We start from the raw sequence: 23098 nt of genomic DNA on the forward strand, positions 1-23098 counted from the left end.
AAACGTCAAATGTTTCATCAGGCAAATGTGATTAATCTTGATGATGATGAAACGGAAGAAGGTGAAGCTGCTGATTTATCGCTTCCTTCACAATCACAAAAACGTGCAAAGAATGTAACAATCTTTTCAACTTATGGATCAACCGGTACGAAAGGTCCTTTAGATTGTTACTTTCAGCAGAAGCCAGGAGATAATGCAAGGACGAGTGGTAAGAAAAATTTGCAAGCCCATGCCAAGGCTATCTTGAGGGATCGTGCAGTTGCGGCTTTTTCACGGTGGATATACGATCCCAGGCTCCCCTTCAATTGTGTCAACTATATCGACACATTTGGAGCCTTCATTGAGGCCGTAGGCCAGTATGGTGCAGGAATGAAACTACCCACTTATCATGAAGTTAGTAACTCATATCTAGCTAAAAAGGTGGAAGAGACAAAATAAAAATAAAAAATAGTGAAGGATCATCGGGTAGAATGGAAGCATTTCGGATGTTGCATTATGATGGATAAATGGTCAGCAAGAACTGGAAAAATGATAATCAATGTGTTGGTGAATTCTCCAAAAGCTTATTTCTTGAATCTGTTGATGCAAGCGACTTGTCTACTGATTCCATCAAGATGTTCTCCTTGTTCAGAGTACCATATAGAAGATTGGAGTAAAGAATGTTGTTCAAGTTGTTACAAATAATGCAACTGAAAATGTTAAAGCAAGTGCTATGTTGAAGGGAGTTTTTCTGAATATATATTGGACTCCATGTGCGGCTCATTGTATAAATTTGATGTTCGGGGATATTTTCAAGGAAAGACCCTTTACAGGAGTTTTCACTAAGGTAGTTAAGGCACATTTCTACATTCACTACTACAAAAAATATTTTTAGTGGTAATAGCGTAATTGCCAGCAATGTATTGTTTAAACCAAAGCACCAGTGACCAATACACATTAGCCTAGAAAAACTACACTTTTCCCGCAATTAAAAGAAATGGCCATTAAATGAGTTAACCTTTAATTCATTTCCATGGTAAATGCCTATCAATTACCTCAAAACCTTTATCGTCAAAGCCCATATTGATGCCCTAACTTTGCTGCCCAGCTACAACATCAATTTTGCTAGAAAAGTGCACAAATCTAACATTATCAAGGCTATGTATCAGTATTTCTAGTTTTAAACGCTACTTTCAAGCGTCTTCGTCAATTTGTCCTCCGTCGTCTTCCTCGCTTTTGTACGTTCGGGTATTGAAGGTGGGAAAATATTGTGCATTTGGTGCGGTTACGTTGGAGATGTCAAAAACTTGATTGACCATAAGCAAACCAAACTTAGTCTTAAGGTTTGTAGCTTTATCTCCTTACGTTTCCAACAATATATTCTTCATATTTTTCAAAGAATTTTGGGGAAAGAAAAAGTTGAACACAATTTGTTTTTTACTCTATTTCTTGTCATCAATTTTATTTGTTCTAGTTTATTTGTTTTCACTGTATTACTTGCAATTGCTTGCTTCTAGAGGAAAAAATTAAGATGAGAATTTGGTGTTTACAATATGTATTTTAGTTACTAGCCTTTTCTGGGCAATTAATAATGTGGATAGGTGAATTTGAATGTCATAACTGAGACACCAATTTACAATACTTCTCATGCACTCCCCTCAAGTTGGATAATACACACCAACATATTCAATTGCTTATAGTAGAAGTTGTTACTGATTGCAGCTTGATATTCAGGTTCACATAATCACAGACCCCAAAGTTTCGAGTGTAGGATCTGTATATAACATACAAATTGTGAGATGTTGTTGATACTTAGTTTCTACTTATACACTTAGGTCCATTAGTTTCATTTACTTTACACTTGTTTCTCGTGTGTGTGTGTGTGTGTGTATGTATATATATAGTGTTTTGTACATTGTAAAACTTGGTTGGTTTATTTGTAAAGATGAAATAAAAGCTCTTCTCTTTCTCTCTCTTCTCCAACCCTCTCTTCAAATTCTTCATCTTACATGGTATCAGAGCGAGATTTTTATAGATACGGAAAATCTCTTTATCCCCTCTATCGATCGATGTTAACCTTGCTAAGGTTTGTTGAAATTGGATCGAAGTTGTCGATGAAAATTAGGGTTTTCTAAGATTGTTTTGTTCTTAGTCGAGAAATTGGGGATTTCTGATCAATTGCTCGATTTGTTGCTGGTCAGATAGTGTGATTAATCGGTATTCTCTTTGTTGTTCCTATTGTTTTCATATACTCAATTTGGTGCCCTAGTTTTCATCTGATTTGTGTTGGTTTCATCTTAATTGTGCCGACTATATTGATATATACGACATTGCTGTGATTTTTCTGTTTGACTATCATATACAAATATTGTTACACCACCAGTTCATACCACTCCGGTTGCTAATGTAGCGAATGCGACTGCAAATGCCGGCACATCTAGTCATAGTGATGGTTTCACTCCATTTTCTGTTGAATCTTTACACCCATACTACTTGCACCCATCTGATTGTCCAGGAACCATTCTAGTTATTTCTAATTCAATGGTATTGGATATGGTGGATGGAAGAGGAGTATGTTGTTAGGTCTTTCATGTAAGAATAAGTTCGGGCTTGTTAATGGCACTCTAAAAAGACCAGATGAACACTCCTCTTATTTTGAACCCTAGTGTAGGGCAAATGACATGGTGCTTAGCTGGATATTGAATAGTTTAGAACTTGAGATTAGAGAGAGTGTGATGTATACAAAAATTGTTGAGCAATTGTGGAAGGACATTGAAAGGAGATATGGCCAGACAAGTGGTGTTGACACCTAATTTTTGACCTCCCATAATTTACTTTAATTACTTAGAGTCCTTGGAAAATAAATAAAATAAGCTATGCACTTTAAAGGGTTTAAATAATTTTTTTTATAAATTGTTCAGAACAATGCTTTGCTCCTTTAAATTGGTGAAAGATTTTTCATGACATCACAAAGTTGTTTAGAAATTAATTGGTATTTTTTTATGACATTTGTAAGATACTTATTTGATTTAATCAAAGAAAAAAGGACATTTTGTTTTAAAATAATAATCATTATTTAATTGTTAAATTGTCAAAAATCAAAATTAGGAAATACTTTATTCCCTTTAATCCATGGAGTTTGAGTAATTTAATTAATTGACCATTTCACTCTTTAATCTTTAATTTTGCATAATTGTGTGATTTGTCAAAATTTATTTGTAATTATCTATAGATGTTTTAATTATTTAATTAAGTGGTCCTTATTGCAAATTGATGTTTAAATTATTTAATTATTCTGGTATGGCCACAATTAATTTAACCAATTCATGGTTCAAGAAAATTGGGGTCATTTTTGTAAAATTAACATCTTAATGGCCTTGATTGAAATAACCAAATTCATTGGTTTAAATTAATCAAGGTCATTAATGAAATTTAATTTTAAACCCGCTAATTAGGCCAAATATGGCCATAATTGAAATAACCAGCTAAATTAAAATTCAATTAAGGCCAAATTTTGACCATAATTGAAGTAATTAGTTCGATCAGAATCCATTAGGGCCATGTTCGCAATTTTAGGCCCATTAACACAATTTGGCCAAGTTTTAAACTATTTTAATAAGATAATTATGTTCCAATTTTATCTATAATTAAAATATGATCAATTGTAATCTTTATATGTATACATAGTATACATATATATGTATACAAAAGAAAAGGGTCCCTTTTAATTCCTTAAGGTCTGGACCGAGTCCAGCCGAAACCAGGCTGAGACCCGGCCCAAAACATTTAATAATGATAAAGGGGCATACCCCCCCCCCCCCCTATTTCATTTCCTTTTTTTCAGAAAAAAAAGCCCTACCCCTACCCCGTTTCTCTCTCTATCCTTTTCTGTGTAACCCTAATCGCCGCCTCATATTGTCCCTCTTCTCTCTCCGCCAAAAATGGCAAAATCACAAAGTATAGTAGATGTACGCAACTTTTGCATGTCCATTGTAGTGAAACATTTAATGTTTCACTTGGTTTCGCGAAAATATGATACAAACATGGTAATGAATCGTCTTTTTACTTTATTATTCTGCGATTTACCTGCTTTGTTGTTGTACCTTGCTTGATTTCCATTGGTTGGGGTTGAAAGGTCCAGATCAAACCAAATGAGGTTCAGATCTGGCCGTTCATGTGTTTGAGGAGTCATTTGAGACGTAGATTCAATTTGAAAGTTCATTTTTTAGGGAAATATCTTTCCCACATTGGGGTTTTTGTAGAGTTGAACAATTTTGGGGTTTTATAAATAGAACCCCAACCTTTTCACAAAGGAAGAGGTCTTTTGGGAGAGAAAAAGTCTGAGTTTTGAAAGTTAAAAATTTTAAAAGAGTTTCAAAGGTCAAAAATTGGAGAAAATTAAAAGGAAGGCTGAAAACTTCAGATTTCAAGCCTCTTTAGTAAAATTTTTTTAAGACTTCACAGTTTGAGGTTTTTTCTGAGTTTAAAAAATTATTTTCCTTTTGTTTTTTCAGTTTGTGTGGTGGTCTTGGAAGCACAAAGGGCTTTTAAATTCATTTTTGACCAAGGCTGCACTATTAAAAGGTAATATTCTATCCTTTACTTATTTTGTTATTGCTTAGTAGTTAGTTTATATGATATATAGTAGCTTGTTAGTTGATTGATGTGTTGCCTTTTTGTTCAATTAAATGACTGTACTGTTTGGGTGATATTAAGGTTCATTAGCTTGTTTAGATGTGGAGATTACTTCCTTTAGTTTCAAAGCATATGTTTGACATTAATAAGTAGTTGGTGGTATAGACTGAGTGTATGAGTTCCAAATAATGTAGTGTTTGTTTCTATAGATATGGTTGAAACAGATTTTTTTGTGCTCTGTTGGATGTTGAGGTTTCCTATTTTGGCTGTTCAATACTTAAATATGATAGGAAGGTCGTTATATGAGTCATGATAGTAATCTAGTGAACTTTTAAATCAACACTGATCCTATTTGAATGCAGTAGAACATTAAAGTACTGTGATGATCTATTTGAAGCATTTAAGGTAGTTGCTTTTTCTTGAATAAGACTATGACATTTTGATTTCCTAAATTTTGTTATTTCATAGGCCTATATACTTGTCTAATGTCAACTAGATAACATGAAATTATGATTAGGATAAAAAATAGAAGAGATCATGCTCAGGTTGAAATAAAGCTTAAGGAACCTAGGCATGTTTATAGGAGTCTTTGATGAGTGTTCAAGGCATTTAGAGTTAGGGGGGTCTGCTTGCATTTTTGTGGGTCTGAATCTTCCCAAGGCTGTCTGAGCATGTTTGAATTAGTCAAATAATTTGGAATAGTTGTATGCTATATATATATATATATATATATATATATATATATATTAAAAGTAGTTTGAAATAACAACATCCTAGAATATGATAGAGAAGTCTAAAGATGAAGTTCTTCCTTGGGATTAAGGATCATTCTTGTGGTAGCAGATTCTTAAAATGGTTCATTAGGAATTGATTGTTACACCTCGGACTTTTTATACGTCGAGCTGTGAATAGACTAATGCAAGCTCAAGGGGCACATGGAGTCCATATGGCCTTAAGGAGAGTACTTGATAGCCTCAAAGAGTATACGACAAGATTTTGAAGTCATACGACTTGGAGAAACTAAGTTCGTCAAAGGAAGTGAACTATAAGTTGTGTTCGGGAAGATTTTGTAACGAACGAGCTAACGTTGATTTAGTAACGCCTCGAGGAGAAGTTATAAGGCTCTGTAGATGGTTAATGAAGTATTATACAAGTGTCAAGAAGGTTCCACAAGGATTGGAAGTCAAACGAAACAATGGGATCAACTTCGTAAAATATGAGTTATACAACCACTTATATGGTTCGTATGAGGGACCGTATAACCTATCCAGAGAGGGGTCTTTCACTGGAAGTATTATACGGTCACTTATACGGGCCATATAAGTTATACGGATCGTATAAGGGTTATAACTTTTCTTGAGGACCCCCAAATTCATTTCTCTCATTTCTCATCTTCTAAAACTCTCTCAAAACCTCTAGAACCCTCTCCAAACCATATCAACATATACCCAAGGAAAAATTAAAGACCAATAACTAAGGATCAAGAAACCCAAGGGTGTGGATGCTCACTAGGGTTGATACGAGTCAAGAACTTCTTTAGCATTGAAGTTGGGGTTCTTCTCAAGTAAAGTATCTTCATCCAAAGATCATTACGACATAATCAAAGGTGAGTTTCACACTTATTTCATGTTATTAAAGGTATTGAGTGGTTGAAAGACTTGGATTACATAAGAATGTAGAATGTGAGCTCAAATATGGAAATAATGGTACTTTGAGTAGTAAATTAATTTGAGTCATGATTATTAGTATGAGATGAATATAATATCGTCATAAATGATGTTAGTAACATTGAAGAAGTATTATATGAAGAATGGAAATGGTGATGTATTGTACTCATAGTTATGAATGGGTTGAAAGAGAATTGTGAGGATTAAATAACGTTTAACTTGAAGAAGTTTATTGATTATGATATTATGGGTGTTGCTATTTCTATTTGGGAGTTGTGTATTATATGGAGAAAGTTGTCGAAACAAAGGAAATACTGCCCAATTTTCGTTAACCCTTAGTCACTTTAGCTTAGACTTAAGCGTGCTTCTAATGATCTAACCTTGGTACGAATTCTCTTGAATGTAGAGTTGTGAGCTTGGAAGGAGAGCGCTTAGTCGTTAAGGATATGTAAAGGTATGTAAGGCTAGTCCCCATTCTTTCAAAGGCATGACTACTGTTTTATGATTTCTTTTCTATACACCCATGATCTTCTTACATCCTAAAAGATGAAGGTTAAAGGTTCTTAAGAGCTCCTTATGAGATAAAGATGAGATGTGTTTTATGATAATGATGAGGTTGATGGTTCTAATTCTAAAGATTTCAAAGTTTATGAGTTGAGGCTTTTATAAGGTTTATGATCTTATTCTATGTTTTCCTTGATGATTGTTCATTGTTGTTAGTCTCACCTCATGTTACTAGTTCCTTCAAGGTGAGACATGACGATCATGACTATTCCATAACATAATCGGAGGCTACCGACCTTATGTCACTCCGATAGAGTTATAGCTTTTCTTGAGCTCTCATGCATGCATTATGCTATGTATACATATGATTACACCGTTCCTATATGGCCGGGAAGTCACCACTACGACAGGCGTAGTAGGCAGCTATGATGATGATTACACTATGTCTATATGGCATGGGCAGACACCACTAGCAGACGGCTTGAGATGTTTACCCCGGACGCGGGCTAATGATGATCACACCGTACCTGTATGGTTGGGCAGTTTATATATATGTATACATGCTATGATGTTTTCTTTTGTTAGCATGCATGATTCCGCCTTAAGAGGCAATCAGTTACAAGTTCTCTTTTCTACTTATGCTTTCTTATCTCTTGATTATGTTATTGTACATCCCTTACATACTCAGTACATTATTAGTACTGAGGTCCTTTTCTTTATGGACGCTGTGTTCATGCCCACAAGTAGACAGGGAGACGGTGCAGACACTTAGGAGCTTTTCAGCAGATTTGCCGGAGCACTCCACTACTCCGGAGTTGCCACTTCTTGGTATATTCTTTTGTGCACATATTTGGGGCATGGCGGGGTCCTGTCCCATCCTTATGATCTCAGTACTCTAATTAGAGGTTCATAAATACTTATGTGTGGGTTGTAGATGCTATGTGACCTCTTCATTGAATATTCTGTACATCATTTTTGTAGCCTCGTGAGCTCATGTACATATACGTGTTTTGGGGATATTTGCAGGTTATTTCACGATAAGCCTTGTGTTGAGCATGATGTATGCCCAGGTTGAGTATGATAGATAACCTAATGAGTGATGCTCGGTAGTCAGCTCCGGGTACCCGTCATGGCCCACTAGTTGGGTCGTGACATTGATGAAGAATTAGGAAGTTATAAATAATTTAAAATGAAGTAGAATACCTAGATGCCACTAGCAGGACTATGTGTCATGTTTGGTTTCATTTGAATAGAGTTCAGGCTCTACATTCATATTATCAGACTTTCTTTTTTTATATCTAGTTCATGCTTGAATTTTCAAAAGGAGTCTAAGAGGACTAAAAAGATGATTTGAGTCCTGATGTGCCTTTAACTACTTGAAAATGATTGATCAATTGGAAAAGGTGTTGTTTTTAATCTTGGGGTTGATGTTCAGTCTGAACTTAAGCTTTTAAAAGATTTAAATGTTCAACTTTCTCAAATGTTAGTGTCTAAATGAATTCAAATTGGCTTTACATAATTAGGACCCTAAACTGAGTTGGTTAGAAGTTGTTAACTTATGTGATCAATTAGGGGTCTAGGTGAAATTCAGTTTAAGGGGAAATGTCAAACTACTCTTGTCCATAAGTTCTTGGTGATTGACATTAGGTATGGGAATAAGGTAAATGGGCTGGGGTTGCTTTGGGAGAGTAAAAGGTGAGCTTAGGCATGAACCGTAGGTAGTGACCAGTAGGGCCTTTGATCCCTTTTTACTGGAAGTAAGGTTCATGAAGGGGATGGGGAGGTGATGACCTCACCCTATCCTGTTCCTCTTTCAGGACCCTGAGGCTTCCTTGTCTTCCTAAACCTTGTTCTCATGACTGTGGGATTCATTGAGATTTTGGGATTGGTCAAGAATGGTTTGTCATGCCTTGGGGGAATTCCTGAGATTTCATGCTTATTTAAAACTAAGTTAAAATATAGGGTAGGTGTCTGTCACATCATTGTCACGATTAAGGGGGTTAAAATTGCCATTAACTAAGTATTAAAAGAGGTAAGTTCTTCACTAGGGTTTGAATCCATTTTTTTAGAAGTTCAACCTGCTTGCCTTTCTTGTTTGCTTCATGATGAATATGCTTAAACTTGTATGATGCATTTATGTGTGAATTTGTTTATGTGATGTACTAACCTCAGTATGAACTTAGTGAAAAGACATTTAGTCAATCTAAGATTGGTGAGAATCCTTTGTTTCAAACCTGAAATATGGCACTTAGATTTTAGTGGGGCATTGTAGTGCAACTTGGGTTAAAAGGGTAAAGTTATGATCTTCCTAGTAAGGTTTGATCTTATGACCATTGGTGTGTTTTAAAATCCTATCATATATAGAACTATGGAGATGAAATAATTGATTACTGTGTCTGTGTTCTGAAAAAAATGAATAGTTTTAGACTGGAATTGGTTTGATGTTGATTATTGGGGATATGGTGAGTATTCTTAAAGGCAGTGTGGACCACTTGGCTTAGGATGGTCTTTTCAAGACACCTCAAAGAGGGGGCAGGGAAGAGTCAAGCCTAGCTTGACTTATAGTATCTACCCCCCAAATGAGGGGTGTCATGACCAGCCTATGGACTATGGGGCATTCCTGTCCTGAGGGGATATTGGCTTTCCTTAAATCCCATCATTTTACCAAAGGTTTGGAGACAAAAAGGGGTTAGGAATATTAGCTTATTTAAAGGTCTAGAGGTAATTTAGAAAGTCAAGAATAAGAAAACTGGTTGTTTCTAGAGGGTGATCTTTGCCTTCATTTAAAGAGAAGTAAACTGGTTTAAGATCATGGATAATGAGTGTCCTGTTAGGAATTTCAAAAGTCTGAGTCTGTGAAGGTTTGTTTCGAACTTTATGCCATTTCTTTTGAGGTTTGTAGACATACACAACTGATCTTTTCCCTCTTACTCTAAGTGAAAACTTGTATGAAATTTTATGGTGAATGTGCTCTTACTGATGTTGTACTAAAATAAAGGTTCTTTTCTGAGGTCATTTTTCTGAGAATATGAAGTTGTACAGTCTTAGTTCCACTTGATGTTGTATAGTCTAGACCTCTTGGTGCTCCAATCCTGTTTTGTATGATTACAAGCCATAGAATTTTCCTCTTTATCTACACCCTTCTATTGTGCTTCTGTGATCACATTAAGCAGTTCTAATTTCCTGCTATAAGGACTGTTAACATATGAAGTTGATGGATAACTTATTTGATGAGTATAATAGTTAAAGTTGGACCTTAATTAGCCTTGGTTTTTGTCCTTAAACACTGATTTTAAGGGACGGGGTTCAATTAAGTAAATAGGATAACCTTGAGACCTAAAGTTGAACATATAAGAGTGTGGATATATACAGGATATGTACAGGTTAATAAAAGGAAGGGGAGTATATACATGGTATACACTTGATATACACATGGGACTGTGTGTATATCAGAGAATGGGCTAATTACAGTTAGCATATATGTATGAGTAAAAGAAGATGGCTTGTTGTGTCACATATTTGACTAAGTATCCTAAGATTGTTGTGTAATTTTTTATATGCATCATTGCATTATCACATCTGCCTCAGTCTCTTTGGCATGATTTCGAACTTATTTTATATTGCTTGTATTTAAATTACTTCCCATACGATGATGCTTATGCACAACTTTGAGATTCTGATTGTATACTATGGCAACACTGGGTTTTGGAGAGTTTGAGGAGGTTTGGGGGATAGGTCCAACCACTCCCCGATATCTAGCCATGCCTGGGGTTCAAGAAATCCCTTGGAACTTGTGCGGTGTCGGGAATAAGGGTGGTGACAACCTTTTCCCATTGGTATGGTATGATTTGGAATTTCCAGTGAAGCAATAGTTTATGATCAAGTCTTTAGTTGTGCACTTACAATCAAATAGGATATATATGTATATGTATATATATGTATAGTTGTGTTAGTATTAGGTTCATCAAACATAGACTAATTCGATTCCTTTTCTTTTTTCTCCTTCTCCTACTGCACGGTCATTTGGGTCAGAGTCCAACCAGCCTGTTGGGCCAAAGGCCCAATAGGAATATTCTTTCAAAAAAACTGTTAAGCCCAAGAAGGGAATGGGAAGCTAATAATATTGAAGGCCCAACCATGGGTCAGAATGGCATGAAGGCCCAACCATGGGTCAGAATGGCATGAAGGCCCAACCATGGGTAAAAATGGTCTTTTAAGGGGTTTGGTACACCCCTAACGTATCTCTCTTTCTTCTTAAATTTCAGTATGCTAGTTTCCAGTTTGATTGAAACGTTGTATTTGTATGATTGTAAAAACTCACATTATTATTTGGAATCCTTTATATTTGGACTAGGCATCTTAGGTGAACGGTGCATATGCCATTTAGTTCGACCTTAGGCCCCAACGCAATGTTTAAACCTGAATTAGTATAAATATTTTTCCAAAAGAATAAAAACGGCTAGAACAGTAAAGGAATAAAGGGGAGTAGTTTCATCTTTACTAAAAAATAAGTATATATATGTTGCTATCATTTTTCTAAAGACCAGGCTTAAGCATTTTTAACTAAAAAGCTTTTTTTCGTAGTTATAAGTTCTTTTCTCAATCGGGCAAAAAAATAAGCTTCAAGAATGTGTGTAAATGATATGCTTTCAAAAATGAGTTCTTTCCTTTTAAACTGCCAACCAAATGAAAAAAAAAATGATTTCTGGAACATATGCAATGTGTGGCGTATTTGTGTATCAAAGCATACACGTTTTTTTCTGGAAATAATTCAGGCAAACAATAGAGTTTTTTGAGGGCTAAGGCCCAACCCAAAAGATTCTATATTAGGCCCCGCTTAACCAATTTTTTCCAGAAAAACGATAAGTGCAAATATGTTTTGGGCTTAGCCCAACAACTGAAGAAAAACGTGAGACATTGGGCCAGAAACCAACAGACCATAACTATTTTTTTCAGAAAAAGAGGGAGAATATAAGTTTTGGGCCAAAGCCTACGTCTAAAACACTATCGCTACAATATAAGTCGTTTTTGGCAAATTTCAAAAAAAAAAAAAAAAAAAAAACCACTAGTCAATTGATAATATAAATCAACTCTTATAAATTAAATCCGTTTGAGATTTTTTTCAAAACATAAAATTTTAGATAAGGGTGTTCTAAAAATGTACTAAACGGACTAACCCGAACCATGTATGGGTCTAGCATGAATACATTTATTCATCTCACACTTTTAGAATACTTTCTATCATTACAAAAATCACTATTATCCTTATATATGGAAGGAGCTAATTTTATCTGGATATTATAAATCAAAGCCTAAATACCCTATATGTAAAGGGAATATATTCCATTGTTTTTTCAAAAAGATATGCAAAATGATAGACTTTTTTTTTCTGGAAAATAAACACCAAATAAATAGTTCATGCAAATACTCACAATTGGAATTTGAAGGTCCACTATATAGTACGGATCCTTTATACTAGGGTGCCTAACACCTTCCGTAGGGGATCACCAGAACCCTTACCTAGAACTTTGGATTAAGAAGAATTTTCACGGTGTATGAATAAACCCTTCTAAATTGGTTTTCCTAATTTCCTAAAAATTAGGTGGCGACTCTCTTAAAGCAAAGTCCGAAAGAGCACCAACGCGTTCGAAGTAGCTTTTCCGAGCGCTAACCCTGCCCGCGAAATGCGAACCGTTACAGATGGCGACTTCGTTGGGGACTTAAAGGTTCTAACCATAAGGATTCCAATATAATGTGGGTATATTTGCTTCAACTGTTTATCTGTTTACTTTCTCGCAATTATCAACTGTCATTGCATGCATATCATAACTCCGCCATTCTTGATATTTATTTTACACTTTGTTCCAAAGGTGACTTCGCGGAGCACGTGGTCGTACCTTCACTATAAAACCAAAATATTTCTTTTGAACTGTTATGAAGTGGGGTTGGTTCGTGATTGTCCAATAGCCCTAACGGTTCAGCCCCAATTGTCCGCTCGGGTTCCCGGTCTTTTGTGAAAAGTCCACTCTAGTAAAATTAGGCTAGATGTAAGACAAATCCCTATTGAACTAGAGCATTCATACCTAGATGAGCTTTGGGTATCTCAGAGCTACCTAAAGCTCATTAAAAGAGACCAGCCTGTGTTCGGACGGTCTATGTGTTACACCTCGGAACTTTGGGTTGCTGAGTGGTGAAGGGACTAACGTAAGTTAAGGTGAACATGATGTCCCTACAAGTAAGAAGGGATACTTAATAATTCTAATTAAGATTCCAAAGAAGTTAGAGGCAAGAGAGAAAACTTCGTCAAATGAAACTCTAACGCAGTTCTGCGAAAGGGGGGTTCGACGGCCGTTCTTTGTACCGTCGGACGAGTCGACGTTTCGTCGATGGTACCGTAGAATTGAGTTATAGCGAAGGCCATCCGACGAACAGGTTGACGTTCCGTCGATCATTTCGACGGACCGTCCTTCTCACCGTAGAATGAAAGAAAACGGCAGATTGCTCACTGGAAATTTAGCGACTTTGACGACCAGATCGACGCTCCGTCGATCCAATTGACGCTCCGTCGATTTCACCGTACATCTCGGTCGGGGTTGATTTCATGAATTAATATAAGGACCTCCCTCATTTTTATTTCATTTCATTTCATTTTCATTCTCCACATACCAAAGAAACCTCTAGAACCTTCTCCATCATTCATCTACAAGAAATCAAAGGAAATCCATGATCTACTACACCAAATCCATGAAATCAAGTGTATGAAACCCGTTAAAAGTTCATCTAAGTCAAGAAAACTCAAGAAAAGTGAGCTAGGGTTTTGGTGCAAGAAGAGGAGCTCCACGTGAGTGTTGTCCATTCATCATCTAAGGTGAGTTTTATGACCCTTTTTCAATGGTTGGAGTGGTTAAAAGTTGAAACACTTGGGTTGTGGAAAGATATAGAGATTGGGTCATGAATGTGTGAATAGTGTCATTGTTTAATAGTGGTTGGGATGAATCATGAATGTTGGTATGCTGTGATTGTGAATATGTTATAAATGACATCTAGACCATGGAATAAGTATTGTATATGAGAAAACGTGATAACGAGTTATAATCATAATTGTGGAGAAATCAAAGGGGAATGGTGAATTGTGGTAAGTGTTGATAAATGATGATTGTTGTTGCTATATTGTGAATGTTGTTATTAACGTTTGGGAGTTGATAAAGAATGTGGGAAAAGTTGTATAGACAAAGGGAGTGCTGCCCAACTTTCCCTAGAAATGATAAAATGTTCTTATAGCCGAGTAACTAATGCTGATGCGATTCCTCTTGAAGGTAGAAACGTGGGCATCGAAGGAAACCAAGCGAACGATAGACTAGTTAAGAAAAAATGGTATGTGAGGCTAGTCCTTTCTTCCCATGGAATGAATCCTATAGCATGATTTTCCTTCTTCTTCATGAATCTCTTAAATTCCGGAAAACTATGAGCCTATGATCATAAAATAGCTACACAAGATAATGAGTTAAAGTATAGAAATTCTAGATGTTTATGATGTGGTGTTCCTAAAATGTTAATGATGTCATTTATTTCTTACACTGACCTTATATACTATTCCCTTCAAGGTGAGGCAGAATGTTAATGTGTACTCCATATTGAAATCGGGGAATCTCAACCTTACGTTACCCCGATAAAACATAGTTAACCTTGAGTCTTTATGCATGCACTATAATGAGCATATTATGATGATGAGATTACACCGCGCCTATATGGCCGGGCAGTGACCGCTAAGGCGGGCAGCGTATACACCATGGCCAGATGGCATGGGTAGACACCACTAGTGGGCGGCATGAGATGGTACCCCGGACGCGGGAGGCCTGGACGCGGGCTGAGGTTATTGATTATTATACCGTACCTATATGGTCGGGCAGTTTATATATTTATGCATACATGAGATGAAGATGATTTTGAGAGTAAGCCAGCATGCATTATTTCCTTATGATTCACAGTCAGTTACAGATTACTCATCATTAATGTATTTGTTATTGTTATGCCTCTCATACTCAGTACAATGTTCGTACTGACGTCCGTTTTCTTTGGACGCTGTGTTCATGCCCACAGGTAGGCAGGGAGGTGATCTTGATCCAGATTTGTAGGAGCTGTTAGTTGGTTTGAAGAGCACTCCCTTTTTTCGGAGGCGCTATTGCCTAATCTTTTGGTATATATGTTCATGTATATTTTGGGCACGATGGGATCTTGTCCCGTCAATATGTCTAGTACTCTAGTAGAGGCTCGTAGATGCGCAGTGTGGGTTGTATGGTCTCACGAGGTTGCCATCAGAATATATGCATATATTATTTTAATGACCAAAAGGCTTGTGCATATAAAATTATTTATGTTTCCGAATGAAATATGATTTTCTTATAAATTGAGTATGTATTTGACAAAAGAGCGTTAAATAAGTATGATGAGTAATAGAACGAGCGGTGCTCGGCGGTTAGCCCCGAGTACCCGTCGCGGCCCCTAGTCGGGTCGTGACACTATGACCTGAAGAGCACCACATTTCATTTATGTGCTATGTGGAAGAATGTTTTGTGTCTATGGGATGAACCAATTGACACTGTGGGGATGGGGGAATCTTAACTGTGTTATGTTTTGTAGATGGAAGGCCGCATCGGTTTTGACATAGTTGCCGAGGCTCCGGATTTATTGAGAGTTTGGTGGGAGTGGTTAGGTGATACTCAGACAATTAACTGCACTCTATGTCACCTATCCTCTATCATGACGATGAAGGGTCGTCCAGAACTAACAGAGGTACTGGCCGGACATTGGGATGGTAAGGAAATGTTGTTCCGCTTCGGTGACATTGAGATGAACCGGACCTCGGAGGAGATTAGGTATGCCATAGACAGCAATGGAACCTATCTAAGGAGATGGCACAAACCAAATCACCACTTGTTATTTCCACAGAAGCCCACCGTCGGCCAAATCATGAAGTTTCTTGCATTGAATGAGGTGCCCTGGGCGCGAGGACCCACTCTGGCCTTTGTTGACACCTAATTTTTGACCTCCATAATTTACTTTAATTACTCAGAGTCCTTGAAAAATAAATAAAAAATAAGCCATGCGCCTTAAAGGGTTTAAATAATTTTTGTAAAATTGCTCAGAACAATTAAATTTATGAAAGAATTGTTCATGACATCACAAAATTGTTTAGAAATTAATTGGCATTTTATGACATTTATAAGGTACTTATTTGATTTAATCAAGAGGAAAGGGCATTTTGTTTTAAAATAATAATAATAATTATTTAATTATCGAAATTGTCAAAATTAGTAAATACTTTATTCCCTTTAATCCATGGATTTTGAGTAATTTAAATAATTAACCATTTCATCCTTTAATCTTTAATTTTTGCATGATTGTATGTTTTATCAAAATTGATGTATAATTATCTAATAAATATTTTAATTAATTAATTAAATGGACCTTATTTCAAATTGAGGCTTCAATTATTTTGTTATGGCCACAATTGATTTGACCAGTTCATGGTTCAAGGAAATTGGGTCAATTTTGCAAAATTAATCTTTTGATGGCCTTGATTGAATTAACCAAATTTATTGTTTTAAATTAATCATGGTTATTAATCTAATTTAATTTCTAAACTTGCTAATTAGGCCAAGTATGGCCATAATTGAAATGACCAGCTGAATAAAATCAATTAAGGCCAAAATTGGCCATAATTGAAATGAACAGCTGGGTGAGGATTCATTATTAGCCCTGTCCACAATTTTGGGCCCATTGACATAATTTGGCCCATTTTTTAAAACTATTTTTATGAAATAAAATAAATATGTCCTAATTTATCTTTAATCTTTAAATTACTTATATACGCATACTATACTTCCGCCTCTTGATCTGGAGGGCAATTGGGAGCAACGTGGGGCTCGCGCTCTAGATAATCGTAGGACCGCCACTAGGGAAGAGTTGTTGGAGAGGCTCTATACCCTTTTAGTGGATCTTAATCGGGGTGGAGTCCATTCCAAGCCTATTAGTCTTTGATAAAAAAAGTGTTCAAAAGAGGATGAAATCCCGATGAACACTCTTGATAAAGATGACGACTACTCCCAGTCTTTGGTCAATCCATGCTGATGCTAGAAGAGCAATTCCCGCCGCCCACCCGAAAGAGACGAGGAAGACTAACCGCCATCCTGCTCGAACGCATACTATACATATTTATGTATATACCAGGTATACATATATATGTATACACAAGTTATACGTATACATGTATACCTTAGTATACATATATATGTATACCAAAATAAAGAGGCCCATTTAATTCTTTAAAATCTGGATCGAGTCCAGCCCAAACTACGCTGAGACCCGACCCATATCCTTTTTAAAAAAAAAGCGTTTAAGGGGGTATCCCCTCCCCCCCATTCTCATTTTCCATTTTCAGAAAAAAAAAAAACTCCCCCCCCCCCTTTCTCTCTTTTCTCCTCTTTCATGTTAAAACCCTAGCGCTGCCTGCAATTTTTTTCCCTCTCTGTCGTCTAGAAATGGAAAGTTACAGCGCGTGTGTAAGACATGCAGTTTTGTAGTGGCATTTTTGTGTAAATCAATTAATGTTAAGGTCGTATTTACTCGAATCTTGCCCGAATAGGTAATGAAACTTTATTCTTTGCTTTTCTTTGAATTTTACTAAGTCAAAAATGCATTATTATGGTTGATTTTGCTGTATGATGTTGTACGTTGCTTAAATTTTATTGGTTGGGTTTGAAAAGGTCAGATCGAATGGGGTAAGGTTCAGATCTGACCATCCATATGCTTGAGAGGCCATGTGAGGCGTAGATCTGATCTTAAGGTTCATTTTTCTGGAAATACATTTGTCCCACATGGATGGTTTTTGGAGTTTAGATGATTTTATAGAACCCCAACCCCTTTACAAGAACAAGTTGGAAAAAAGGTGAAAAAGAGGCTTTTTTTTTTCTAAAAGAAAATCAGAGTCTCAAAGTAAAAATTTTTAAAAGAGTTTTTTTCAGAGTTTAGAAACTTGGAGAAGTTCAAAAGAAAGGCTAAAACTTCGAATTTACTTAGCCTCTATTAGTAAAATTTTAAGACTTCATTAAGTGTGAGGTCTTTACGAGTTGAATTTTTTTATTTCTCTTTTGTTCGAGTCTGTGTGGTTGAGTTGTGGGTTTTGGAAGCACTTAAGGGTTTCAAATTTGTTTTTGATCAGGACTCCACCATAAAAAGATAATGTTCTATCATGTTTACTTATTTTGGTATTATTTAGTATTAGTCTAAATAATTATAACTTATTAATGTTGGCTAGTTGCTTTTTACTTGTGGTTCAGTTAAGTTTATGTATTGAGTAGGCATTGATTAAGATATAGATGTGGAGGTTGCCCCTCTTTATTTTTTAAATGCTATGTCTGACATTAATAAGTGGTCTTTTGAAGTAGGTTGAAAATGTATGCCTAAATAATGCAATCAATGATTGTTTAAACATGCTGAAATAGACTTCATGTATTCTGCTAGATATTGTAGGTTCTTACTTTTGTTGTTCAGTGCTTAAATCTGATAGGGACGTGGTCACCTAAGTCATGACACTAGTTTGATGAACTTTTAAGCTAACATTAATCCTGTTGAATGTAGTAGAACACCAAAAGGCTGTGATATCTATTAGAAGTATTTGAAGCAATTGCCTTTGTTTTATAAGAATGTGACTTTTGGTTTTCTTTTCTCTTTTCTGAATTTGTTCTTGGGTGGGCCTGCATACTTGTTTGATGTTAACTAAGTGACATGAGTTATGACTGGAATAAGACTTGGGAAGGATCATGATCAGGTTAAAACAGAACTTAGGGGAACTAGGCATGTCTATGAGAAATCTGTGACAATTGGCTAAGGCATTTAGAGTTAAGTTTGCTTGCACTTGTGTGGGTCTGAGCCTTCCCAGGTCTGCTTGAATGTGCTTAAGCTAGTCAAGTAGCTCTGAATAGTTTTATATTGTGCATTGAAGGGTTATTTTAAAGAAATTGATGTCTTAGAGTAGGATAAGGAAGTTTAAAATGAAGTTGAAATTCAAGATTACTAATAAGATATAAGGTGTTAAAGGGTCTATTAGGAGTTAATAAAGGTCTATAAAACTGTTGAGATTATTCTAAAATAAAGTGGAATCCCATATGCCATTAACAGAACCAAGTGTCATGTTTGGTTTCATTTGAATAGAATTCAAATTGTGCATTCATGTTATTAGATTTTCTCTCTTATCTGGTTCATGTCTGAATTTGCAAAAGAAGTTTAAAATAGTTTTTAAAATATGATGTGAGGCTTGGTGTACCTTTGACTGTCTAAAAAATGATTGATCAATTGGAGATGGAACTGTTTTGGAACCTGGAGTTTGGTATTCAATCTGATTCTTTAAACTCTTAAGTGATTTAATTGCTCAACTTTCTTAAGTGTTAATGGCTAAAGGTATTCAATATGGCTTCACACAGTATGGTTTTAAAACTGAAGTTGACTAGAAATTATTTAGTTTATGTGATTAATTAGGTGTCTAGGTGAGACTTATTTTAAGGGGGTGGGCAGTGGCAAACCACCTTTATCCATGAGTTTTGGTGATTAGCATTTGGTAGGAGAATAAGGTAAAAGGGTGGGTTTGCTTTGGGAGAGTAAAAGGTGAGACTAGGTATGAACTGGAGGTAATGACCAGTGGAGCCTGGGATCCCTTTTTACTGAATGTAAGGTGTATGAAAGGGATGGGGAGGTGATGACCTCATCCTATCCTGCTCTTCTTTCAGGACCCTAAGGCTTCCTCAACTCCATAGACTTTGTTTGTCATGGCTGTGGAATTCGGTGAGAGTTGGTAATTGGTCAAGGGTGGTTTGCCATGCCTTGGGAGGAAAATTCTTGTGATTGCTTGTTGCCTAAAGCTAAGTTAGAACAGAGGGACAACTGTCTATTACATCTTTGTCATGCCTTGGGATTTCTGAATTTCATATTGTCTAAACCTACGTCTGAAACAAAGAGTAGGTGTCTGTCATGTCTTGATCATGATTGGAGAGGTCAAATTGCCATTAATTAAGTCCTAACAAAGTAAGTCATTCACTTGGTGTTCGAGTCTATGTTTCTTTTCTTTTCTTGAAGTTTGGCTTGTCTGATATGTTGTATGCTTCCTGAGGAATGTGTTTTAAAGTTGGTATGGTGATTATGTGTGGACTTGGTCATGTGAAGGCACTTAGCTTGGTTTGAACTTAGAAATGAATATTTAGTTAATCTTAGGTTGGTAAAAGCCTTTTTATTTTCTCATACTAGATTATGCCACCTAGACTTTGCTGAATATTATAGTATAACTTAGATAAAAAGAATAAAAACTGTGATTTGTCTAGTAGTAATTGGTCCTAGATCATTAGTGTTTTTAAAAATCCTGTTAAACATAGAATTAGGAGGATGAAATGATTAATTTATTGTGCCTATGCTAAAATGAATGGTGTTAAATGGGAGTTGGTCTGATGTTGATTATGGGGGTGTGATAGGTATTCTTAAGGGCAGTATGGGCCTCTTCGTTTAGACTGGTCTTTTGAAGACACCTCAAGAGGGCAAAGAAGAGCCAAGTTTAGCTTGACTCATAGTATCTACCCCCAAATGAGGGGTGTCATGACCAGTCTATATGCCATGGAGGACATTTTTGTCCTGAAGGGATATGACTTCCTTAAATCCTATTATTCCACTTAAGAGGTTAGGAGTAATGAATGTGATCATTTCAAGGAGTTGGTCTTTAGTTTGTTTCTAAAAACAATAAGCTGGTTTAGGATTATTGGTAATAAAATGTCCCTATTAATAGTTTAAAGAAGTTTGAATATATGAAGGTTGGTGTTTGAACTTTATGCCATTTTTTTTTTTTGGGATTTATTGATACACATATAGTTGAATCTGTCCTTGTCTATCTCAACTGGTAACTGGTATGAGGCTTTGAGGGGTAATGAAATATAAAACTGTTCTTTCTGTGGTCTTCTTACTGAAATATAAAACTGGATAGTCCCAGTGTCACTTAATGTTGCTTAGTCTAGGCTTCTTGATGTTACAATTCTATGTTTTGGGTGATTGTGAGTTGTGGAATTTCCCCTTTGTTTACTCTCTCTTATTGTGCTTCATGTGACCACCTTACACCAGTACTAATCCCCTGCTAATACATGAAGTTGATAAATCATTTATTTTTGATGTGCATAAAAATTAAAGTTGGACTTTGGTTAATTTGCCTTGTGTATAGTAACTGGACATGTAAGAGTATAGTTAAACATAGACCCTTCATAGATTTGTAAAAGACGGGAGTATACACATGGTATACACACACCATGTGTATAGCAAGGACATACTGTTTGTATACCTATATAAAAAGGCTAGTTATGGCAGTATGTGTATATAAAAACAAGAGTAGGACCTGGTTATGACACATGTTTGATTAAGTATCTTGGAATTGATATACATATTCTATGTGTCCTATGGTATTACAGTGTCTGTCCCATTCTTTGTCATGAATCTGAATTCATTTTAAAGTTACTTTGCATTCAAAATGTTTCCCATAAGCTGATACTTGTGCACAACTTTGAGACTATGATTATGTACTGTGGAAACACTGGTTTTGTTTGAGAGTTTGAGGAGGTTTTAGGGGGATAGGTCTAGCCACTCCCCGATATCCAGCCATGTCGGGGGGTTCATGAATCCCCTTGGAACTTGTGCGGTGTCGGGAACAAGGGTGGTGATAACCTTTTCCATTGGTATATTGTGGTTTGAGATTTTCCAGTGAGGCAATAGTATATAACTAAGTCCTTGGTTGTGCACTTGTAATCAAGTGGGGAGATACATGTATATGTATGAATATATCTGTATGGTTATGATTGGATTAGGTCCATCAAACATAGATTTAGAAAATGGGATGAATGTGTATATATATATATATATATATATATATATATATATATATATATATATATATATATATATATATATATATATATATATATATATATATATATATATATATAATCCTGATAGTATTAGATCCACCAAGCCTATACTAATTTAATTCCTTTTCTTTTTCCCTCCTACTGCACGACCACTTGGGCCAGAGTCCAACCAACCTGTTGTGCCAAAGGCCCAACAGGAATATTCTTTCAAATTGTTAAGTCTAATAAGGGAAGATAATATTATGAAGGCCGAGCCATGAGTGAGAATGGCAGGAAGGCCCAACCATGGATAAAAATGGCTTTTAAGGGGTTTGGTACACCCTAACTCATTTCTTTTTCCTCCTTTAATTTCAGCATTTGGGGTTTGGTACATCCTAACTCATTTCTTTTTCCTCCTTTAATTTCAGCATGTCAATTTTTTTTTCTCTTATTTAAAATGTTGTATTTGTATGAACTCACATTATTATTGGAATCTTCACATTTGAATTAGGCATCTTAGGTGGATAGTGATATGCCGTTTAGTTAGACCTTAGGCCCCAACGCGATTTTTAAAACCCGGATTAGTGTAAACATTTTCCAAAAAATAAATAAAAATGGCTAGTGTAATAAGGGAAATAAAGGGATCAGTCCCATCTTTTACAAGGAATAACGCGTTGCTATCATCTTTCCTCGAACCAGACTTATCTTTGCAAAACTTTGAAAAAATGCCTTTTTCAGTTAAGATTCAGTCCTTTTTTCAAAAATCCTATTTTAGTCCAGGCGAAAAGAATTGGGTTTTTAAAACTGTGCGAATGATATGCTTTTACAAAACGAGTTCTGGCTCTTTAAACTAAAATCAAACACAAGTATGGTTTTTTTTCTTTTCAAAACTGTGCGAATGATATGCTTTTTTTTACAAAACAAATTCTATTCTTTTAAATTAAAAATCACAAAGGTATGGTTTTTTTTAGAACTGTGTAAATAACTTGCTTTAAAAAAAACGTTCTGCCCTTTTACTAAAATCAGATGAATCAAAAAATGGTTTTAGGCATATTTATGTGTAATTCGCTTATATTGAAACACACACATTATTCTCTAGAATTAAACTAAGGCAAATTACAAAGTTTTAGGGCCAAGGTCCAACCCAAAAAGGTCATATTTCAGGCCCTATATAACCAAATTTTTTCGGACAAAGTAGAACAAAATATGTTTTGGGCTTAGCCTGAAGGGAAATAATAGATTTTGGGCCAAAACTAAGCCAGCCTTAACTGTTGTTTTATAAAGGGGGCGTAATTTGGGCCTAAGCCCATGACAAATGGTTTTTATTATGAATCGAATTTTAAGATAAAATTCCAGAATCATAAATAATTTTGATTATATAAA

The 23098-nt window shown here is 35.8% G+C and overlaps 1 long non-coding RNA gene across 1 annotated transcript; it reads left to right on the forward strand.

Annotated features, from left to right (window-relative positions):
- The first annotated feature begins 3830 nt into the window (after positions 1 to 3830).
- On the forward strand, positions 3831 to 5383 carry LOC132632537 (uncharacterized). The gene is made up of 2 exons (XR_009579430.1): positions 3831 to 4025; positions 4494 to 5383. It is a non-coding gene; the product is annotated as an uncharacterized LOC132632537 (long non-coding RNA).
- The last annotated feature ends 17715 nt before the right edge of the window (positions 5384 to 23098 follow it).

This window comes from Lycium barbarum, chromosome 1 (assembly GCF_019175385.1).
Source record: "Lycium barbarum isolate Lr01 chromosome 1, ASM1917538v2, whole genome shotgun sequence".
Classification (NCBI taxonomy): domain Eukaryota; kingdom Viridiplantae; phylum Streptophyta; class Magnoliopsida; order Solanales; family Solanaceae; genus Lycium; species Lycium barbarum.